Genomic DNA, 9,934 nt, shown 5'->3' with positions numbered 1-9,934 from the left:
TATATATATATATATATATATATATATATATATATATGACGAGCTTCTTTCAGTTTCGGACAACCAAATCCACTAAACAAGGCTTTGGTCGACCCGAAACTATAGTAGACCATGTAGTTGGGAAGCAAGCTTCTTACCACGCAACCACACACATATATACATACACACACACGCATACACACATGCACACATAAATATTCATGTATACACATAAATACATATATATACATATACATATATAGATACATCAGTACATCAATACATACATACATACACACATACACACACATACATATAAAAGGAGAGAGCGATAGCAAAATAAATTTTCAGACAGATAATGAAAAATAAAAAGAAAAAAGAGACTGACATACAGACAAATTAGTTGAGACAGAGCTAGAAGAGTGGTGAAATAGATAGATAGATAGATAGATAGATAGATAGATAGATAGATAGATAGATAGATAGATAGATAGATAGATAGAACACTCATAATAATATTCATGCATGCATAACTAATTTGGTTTTAGATTTAAAAAATCAAGAGTATCGTGTTAAAAGTTGATCAAATATTTAAGCATTTCCTGAGTTCTTGTGCACTAGATTTTTTCTTTCCATCATATCTTATTTCACGTTTCTCATTTTTCGTTTTTCTATCACTTTGTCTCAATCACTCTCTCTCTTTCTCTCTCTCTCTCTCTCTCTCTCTCTCTCTCTCTCTCTCTCTCTCTCTCTCTCTCTCTCTCTCTCTCTCTCTCTCTCTCTTTCATTCTACCTTTGTCTTTCATTCTCTCTATCGTTCTCCCTCTCTCTTTATTTCTATCTTTCCTGCTCTTGCTTTCTTCTTTTAAAATCTGATTTAATACCTTATTCTGTTTTTGCTTTGATAAGCAATAAATTTTGATGACTGACATAAATTTAAGCAAAACAGTCAATATTTTGTGACTAACGCAAGCTTGCGGCCGTATGTGATGGAATGAGTGTGTTCTTGTCTATAGTGTGTTTGTGCATATATGTTCATGTACACGTGCTTGAGTGTGTTTATATGTATGGATTGTGTGTGTGTGCGTGTGTGTGTATGTATGTACGTACGTATATGTGCGTGTGAGCTTGCGTGACTACGTGCGTAATTTGCTTTCTGTTGCTGTGAATGATTTTTTTCCCTGAATTAATGGTATGTGATTTTATATCGTCCTTGTGTTCGAATTTGTTGAATTTTGACATAAGCTCCCCCTATCGCAAATACAATCTAACTACCTTAAGTGTCCTGCGTCTTAAGGCCGGTTGTCAATCTCAAAACATGCCACTAATGGCTCTTCTGCGAGTTATTGTTGCTAACCTTTTGTTAAAATCAACGTTGTTGTTTTTTTTACTTTCATAGGCCTTGGTAGTTATTTTAGCTCTCATCTAACACATAGTGAAACTATAATATATAGTTAGTTATTAGGTTATCGTTGAAGATCAAAAGTATAGAACGCACTTGATCAAATATCATATGACTTTAACATTCCTACCTGAAACTTTTGAATATCAAATGGTTACAATATATTGATAAAGAGGGCAGTTAGTTTCAAAGTTCGCTTGGTCCGTATCGGGGTCATAAACCTTCGTGCCTTCGGCAGTTGATCAGGTTATCATTTATCTTTATTTTTTTATCTGCTTCATTCATTGGACTGCCGTGATGCTGGGACACTGCCACTGGAACAAATCGAGCCCAGTACTTAAATTTTTAAGCCTTTTACTTATTCTATTAGTCCCTTTTCCCGAAACTAACACCGGTTATCAAGCCGTGGTAGGTTACACATACAAACACAATGACACACACACACACACACACACACACACATATATATATATATATATTCCCGAGCGTTATACTAGTACATCCATTTGTTGTTTACACCACTTGTCTTCGTCTGTTGTTTTTTCGTGAATTCTCTCTATATGTATGTATGTATATATATATATATATATATATATATACATATTAATAATTTAGAGAAGAACCACCAAGATGCAATTCAAACAATGAAGGAGATCAGACACCATTAAGAAAAGCATACTCTTCAAAATACTAATTTTAAAAAAAAATATAAAATCCAAAAGAAAATTTATAATCCATAAAATCTATAAAATATTAGATTAAAAATTTAATTCAGTTTAGTAAATTTATAAAAACGAAAGTGAATAATGGACTACGCGCGTTTCGTGGCCACATAAAAGTGGAAAAAATCTGAGCAATTTACAATAAATCGATCAAGATAAGTTCCACTCAGAACGAGGACACTCTTCAGCTCTAGTAAATTCAAAAAACGTATCCTAATATTTAATAATCCAATAAAATAAAATAGGAAAAAATTGAAATATCTGTACGTTTAAGCAATTATTAGTACAATATATAAAATGTCAAGGTTTTATAATAATAATCATCTGTCAAGTTAAAGGCGTCTAATGAAGAAATACGTGTAGATTAAGAATAGGGAAACATATAAAAAGATAGTGTTAATAACTATTAAATGAATTCGGACGTTCAACAGTATTAATAAAACGAACAACATCGCTTATCGAAGATTCTTTGTTGACTATAGTATTACCCATGAAGCATAGAATTTATACGATGTGTATCACGTGACAAAATGGTGTTTATTCTTGACCACTCCTTCATTGTTTGAATTGCATCTTGGTGGGTCTTCTCTAAATCATTAATATATCTTTCATTATATAATTCAATTTGGTATTATCAAATTTAATATCCTTGCAAGTTCGGGTTTTGACATTCCCTAATATTATAATATTTATATATATATATATATATATATGTGTGTGTGTGTGTGTGTGTGTGTGTGTGTGTGTGTGTGTGTGTGTGTGTGTGTGTGTATGTATGTATGTATGTATATCAAGAATATGAGGGTTTAGTTCACTTGAGATCTAAACGAATAGGTACGTTGTGTAAGTGCTATAGCTGGTCGACCTTTAGGTTCCAAGATCCAAGCTGAAGCTGTAGATAGGGATCTGTATTAGGGTTCCGGTATAGCCGGTATATTATATTAGAGGGAAAATCAAAACCAAAGCAGAACGAGTATCTCAAGCCATTTAGGATAATTCTACTTGAGTAAGCTGAATTTGAAGTCTAACAGCCGTTTATGGAATAACCCAAGCGGTAAGTGAGTATCCGTCATCAGAAACAAGGTATGAATATTTTATATAGGGAAAATTTACAGTTTACAAGGAATAAAATTCAGCTCATAAGGAATAAAATAGAAGAATAAAGACACAACTCTTTTCCCAGACGATATGGATATTGGTTGGTACTTCCATGAAGGTATACATCCTTAGTTGCAATTCTAGGTAAATTCACGCGATTTTTTGTCAGTATTTTGAATTAATGAATTCATATTGTAAATGTGTAAATAGAGCGAGAAAGTAAGATAGACATAAATGGGTTTTGTGAGTGGGTGTATAAAGGAGAGAGAGGAGGAAAAAAATAAGACAGGAGAAAAGGGTAAAAATAAGAATAAAAAATAAAAATATAATAAAAGTAAGTGTAATGATAGATATATGATAAATGGTTTTTTGGTGTGAGAGAGCGGAGTAAAAGAGAAATGAGTGAAAATTTAAATATGATAAGATAGTAAAAATGAAAATAAAAAGACAGCGATCTACTTGTGGACTTTGCCTGAAAGCAACCTTCTTACTAAATAAGCAGCACGAAGCTTTTTGTACATGTCATCGGTTCTATCACACCTTTAAATTTTGCCATAGGTCCAAATGCAAACAAAATCAACACGCATAACACATCCATATATAGTTCCATATTTAAGAGATGAGGAATTATGTACATTATTTACATTATTTACATTTGACGGGTATTTGTCCTCGTCATGTTTGTTGTTATGACAACGTTTCGGCTGATATACCCTCCAGCCTTCATCAGATGTCTCGGGGAAATTTCGAACCTGGGTTCTAATTCGTAATGTATTTTTCGATGTTATTATTATTATTATTATTATTATTATTATTATTATTATTATTATTATTATTATTATTATTCAGGTCACTGCCTGGAATCGAAATCGGAATCTTGGGGTTAGTAGCCCGCGCTCTTAGCCACTACGCCATATGCTTCTCTACTTCTCTATCAACATAAGTATCTTGGAAGCTAGCTAGATTTCCTTTTCTTCTACTCTATTATTTATTTGTTTCAGTCGTTTGACTGCGGCCATGCTGGAGCATCGCCATTAGGGGACCAGTCGATTAGATCTACCCCAGTAGGCAGCTAGTACTTAATTTATCGACCCCGAAAGGATGAAAGGCGAAGTCGACCTCGGCGGAATTTCAACTCAGAACCTAGAGACAGACGAAATACCACTAAGCATTTCGCCCGGCGTGCTGACGTTTCTGCCAGAATAATTAACTTTTTTATTTCTAGTTCTACTCTTTCTTAGTTTTTGATTCTACGTTTTAAGTTTTATTTTTTAATTTAAAATTTTAATTTTAGTTCTTAATCATTTTCCCCGTATAATTTAATTGCTATTAAGCTTGAAATATAATTTTAAATAACCGTACTAACCACTATACTATTGTCTTTTGCAGCCTTACCTAGATTGGCCTTCCAACCCAACTTTACTGAAACTTTAACGTTTGACCTCTCACCCCGATGCAATATTCACATATCTCTATCATTACCTTTAATCTAATTTCATTTCATTTTTATTGTTATTTTACCCTTTTACCCTATATGATTTTTATTTCTACTCCTTTCTCCGTTCTCTTTCTCCTCTCAGTCACAAACCCGTTTATGATATCTCTTTCATTGCGTTTACTTGAAGTCTCACAGCCGTTTCTGGAATATTCAGCTTACCCTAATTAAATAATTCTAAACTAATTGAGACACTCGTTCTGCCTTGGTTTGATTTTTTCCTCTGATATATATATATATATATATATATATATATTTCCAAGTAAGTTTATATATATATATATATATATATATGACTGGCTTCTTTAAATTTCCGTGTACCAAATTCACTCAAAATGTTTTGTTGCCCAGAGCTATAGTAAAAGACACTTGCTCAAGGGACCGCTCAGTGGGACTGAACCCAAGACCACATGGTTAAGAAGATAGCTTTTCAACCATACAATCCCGATAATGCCACAGTATTTTGCTAGAATTGACAAACCCATAATCTCCAAGGTCACAAAGGAGTCCTTGTATAGAATGAAAACCAGAGATATAAAAATCAATTCCACTATAGTACGATAAAAACTAGAGTACAATTATTCACCTCCAGGTGAATTGCGTAATGGTTAGGGTGTTGAACGCATGATAATAAGATTCTGGTTTCTATATGCACCACAGAATCCGGGAAACTAGCCTTAAGTGCTTAAAGCTCGGGAAGAAATTTTGATCCTATTTTCGTGGGTGGGAAGATAACAAAAATGGAGTATCATACTCTATTAGCTGAGATAAGCAATGAAGAGCCTCAGTCCATCTTGCTAGAAATATTAGCCAACTCTTGCATCTTAAACGGTAAAAAGATCATTGTATAATGCAGTTCTAAATATGAGATCTCAGATTAAGACAAACTGATCACAGATGGGCTGCCTTTTATCTAAGGTGTGCTTAATCAGAACAGTAAAAGGAAAAGAACAATGGCCACTATAACATGAGCATAGTAAGAGATTTCAAATAGAATCACACACAACCCTAGAAATAAATGAAAATTTTCGTATTGGTGTGCGTGAATGTGCTCAGCTTTATGAACTCTCAAATACATATATCTATAGATATGTATTTACAGTTCTATATTTAAGAGATGAGGAATTATGTACATTATTTACATTATTTACAATTGACTGATATTTGTCCTCATCTTCTTTCTTGTTAACACGTTTAGGCTGATATACCCTCCAGACTTCATCAGGTGGCTTGGGGAAAGTTCGAACCTGAGTTCTCATTCCTAAGGTATTTTTCGGTTTTATTATTATTATTATTATTATTATTATTATTATTATTATTATTATTATTATTATTATTATTATTACTACTACTACTATCATTATTATTTACAATAGACAGAGAAGACCACTGGAAAATACGAAAACTAAAAGAAGCAGCACATATGCTAGGACACAACAATCTCCTAAGCAGACCGAGTGCAGATATGAACAGCATATGGGAACCGGTATTAAGGACGGATAGGAGAATATTAGATTTATAAGCCCTAAAATTCAATCTATAATTGCCCACGGGCATATAGCGTAGTGGTTAATAGCACGGGCTACTAAACCCAAGATTCAGAATTCGATTCCAGGCAGTGACCTGAGTAATAATAATAATAATAATAATAATAATAACAACAACAACAACAACATCGGAATGAGAACCTTTAGGAATGAGAACCCATGTTCGAAATTTACCCAAGACACCTTCATCAGGTGCTTGGCGAAATATCCGTCAATTGTAAATAATGTAGATATGTATTTGTAAGTATATATGTGTATTTGTATGTATACATGTGTGTGAGTGTGTATGTATGTATATGTATGAATTAAAATGTTGAAATATTAGCAGTTGTGGTGATGACCATGCTTGCTAGTTATGCTGAAGGTCAGCAGTTAGTTATTCATCCTATTAACAATAGGTTTGTCATTGATGGGGACTTTTTGTAAATAATGGTGGTGGTGGTCGTGGTGGTAGCAGTGACGATGGCGAAAGTAGTTTTAGCGTTGATCGCACTTTAAGTGTTAGATTTTGACAGCCTGATGAGTAAGGGGAAATAGCTTTGGCTTGAACGTGTGATGTTTTTATGTGAATGAGTCTGAGTGTATTGTCTTAAAGATCGCAAGTCTAATTACATCCCAAACAAACTGTCACAACCACTTTAGCAAACATAGCAGCTTCAGAGGCAGAACTGATGGGATTATTGCTTAGACAAAGAGAGAAGAGAACGAGAGACGAGTATAATTTAATAAAACGGACAAATTTCCATCTCAATGTAATAACAAATGTTTTCTCCCTTTCAAAGGAAATGTTGCATGCCGTAGCAGTAACGTCAAGACTACATTTAAAAAGTAGTGCACTTACACAAATATAATGCATTTCTATGATTTCTTACATAAAATGCATGTTTATGTCATTAAAATCAATGAATAAAAAACAGAATTTTTCTAAATATTGTACATTTTTATAGTGTTTATTGCTTTTTAAGCAAATGTAATTAAAGAAAAATCATAATAAACACAAAGTATCCTTTAAGTATGTATTTGTTTTTCTCAGCCTGCATAAACACAAACACACACACATACACACACATGTGTGTGCGTGTATAGCGTGTGTGTGTGTGTGTTTGTGTGTGTGTGTGTGTTTGTGTGTGTGTGTGTGTGTGTGTTTGTGTGTGTGTGTGTGTGTGTGTGTGTGTGTGTGTAGTGTGTGAGTGTGTGTGAGAGAGAAATGTTTACGGTTGATATATATATAATGATGTTTATGTATTTATGAATTAGGATATATATATATATATATATATATATATATATATATATATATATATGCGTATATAGATATGCCGATATTTGTGATTGTGTATAGCATGCGCTATATTATCTCGTGTGCACACGGATATATGCGTACGTATGTAGATATAGTTATACCCGTTCGTGCGGTATATGCATGCATTCGTATATGCATGAACATGTGTTTGCTCATGCGTGCATGTATGTATGTACGTATGTATGTATATATGTGCGTATGTATGTATGTATGTATGTATGTATGTACGTACGTAGAAAGCAAGCTTGGAAAACATGGTTATTTTCTCGTTCAAAAAGCATTTTGTGCAATCGACTTTCTGGGGAACATTTTATCGTTTTAGACTTATAGTTGAATGCAGTTGTCAAGCTTTAAGTATGAGGAAGTCATACTATTTACCCAAATATCGTTATAAAAGTCATTACACATTGGTAATACATATGTTTCAATTGAGCACGTTTACGTATTCTCACCGAAGATCTTTTTAAAATGGTATTATGAAGCTATGCATGTATAAATGTCTGAATATTTATAAAGATAGACACAGAGACTGAAAAAGGAAAAAGATGTGTTAATAGGAATTTTTTTTAAATAGAAAAACGTAACAAAACGCTTATGTACATGTGTGTGTTCGAGCGAGTATGCATGCGTGTATTGTTTACGCCTATGCGTGTGTGTGTGTGAATTCATAACTAATCAAATACATAATCATTGATCGAATGATGCAGGGTTCATATCCGACAAAAATATCAAGCCTCCTAAGCTTTGGTGACTTCACCCAAAACGCTCTGGAAAAGGTATGTCTTTTATGCATGGGAAATATAAGGGCTGGTATAGTATTGCAAGTAAGATTTCCTTCATTTGGTACGCTTTTTTTATTCTTTAGCCCTGATCAACCGTCAACGAGCACATTGTTTATTAAAGATATATCAGTGATGACTCGTTTGGTTAATAATATTCACATCTATGTTATCTGGCGCGTCATTCCTTTATTTCACAACAGAGTGTTAATTCAGGGAGATTTAATAGCTATTTTAGCAAGCCATACTACCACATACAATTTCTCTCATTCGGTCTTTTACCAACAGCCAACAAGTAAGTGAACTAAAGAAAGACATACAATAAGGCAACCAAAATCCTGCATTTAATTTAAACACAACGCTTATGGTAAGAAAATTCGGATATATGAACTACTTGACTATCCTGTCTTTGCTAGCTTGCAATATTGCAAACAGCTGCAGTATTTATGATGTTCCCGTGGCTTGAGTTAACGAAATTAAAGTTCCTCTGCTGGATTACGCTTGAAGTGTAATATGCTCCGACATGTTAAGATGATTTAGATAGACGAGGCGCTCAAGTTGTGCCCTGATATGTCAAAAGCTTATAGAACTCTTTTCATACTTACCAAAAGGGTTGTCATTATTTACAGGATTCTTTACCAAAGTAAAATTCTTGTACAGGTTTAAATTGTTAATATATCACGGGTTAAAATGTACAGTAGCTAATTAGTTATAACTTATTTTCATTTTGAGACTAAATTAACATTTCTTTGCTAACGTTTCTTAAGAGCTAAATTAATTCGTTGTTAAATTATTTATTCTTATTCAAATAGTAATGCTTATGTAATTTAAATCTAGAAACAAGCTAGGATTTTAAACTCCATCTAAAGTAATGATCTTCAACCTATTGTAGCTCTGTACAGCTTTCTAGAGAACAACATTTTATAAAAGACCGTTCTTCTTGTTTTCCAAAATGAAACCGTTATTTTAATCAAGCATAAGATAATTTTGTGGGGGAGTTTATTATTTATATTTGCTTATAGTATCGCTTCCACTATGTTCCTCTCCAGCGTTAAGTTTTGGTGAAAATCATTAAAGAAAGCAAAGACTCATAGACCGAAAATATATCGGACCTTGATGCAACATCGAAATTCGTGATAACAAACTCACTGATAACTCAACGAGGACTTTCATATATATTTTGGAAGTATAAGTACTCTAGTTGTTATAATATTTTTATTTCTGAGAAAAGCTACGATTACAGTAAAGATTCACCACCGATAACACTCTCTGGACATTTGCCGCCGGTTTGTGAGCTCACAACATTTGCAAGGGGGCGCTGGTGTCCGAATTAAAAATTACAAGTGTAAACAAGGTGGCGAGCTGGCAAAATCGTAAGCACCCTGGGAAATATGCTTAGCAACATTTTGTCCATGTTACCTTCCGATTTCAAATCCTGCCGACGTCAATTTCAATTTCATCTTTTCGGGGTCGATAAAATAAGTACCAGTTGAACACCGGAGTTGATGTAATCGGGACCTCCTCCCCTGAAATAACTGGTCCTGTACCAAAATTTGAAAGCAAAAATTACATATTTACACCTACGAGGAGACTTTTCTATATATTAATA

The sequence above is a fragment of the Octopus bimaculoides genome, chromosome 4 (assembly GCF_001194135.2).
Source record: "Octopus bimaculoides isolate UCB-OBI-ISO-001 chromosome 4, ASM119413v2, whole genome shotgun sequence".
Taxonomy (NCBI): domain Eukaryota; kingdom Metazoa; phylum Mollusca; class Cephalopoda; order Octopoda; family Octopodidae; genus Octopus; species Octopus bimaculoides.
The sequence above is the reverse complement of the archived record's forward strand: the minus strand, read 5'-3'. Positions refer to the sequence as shown.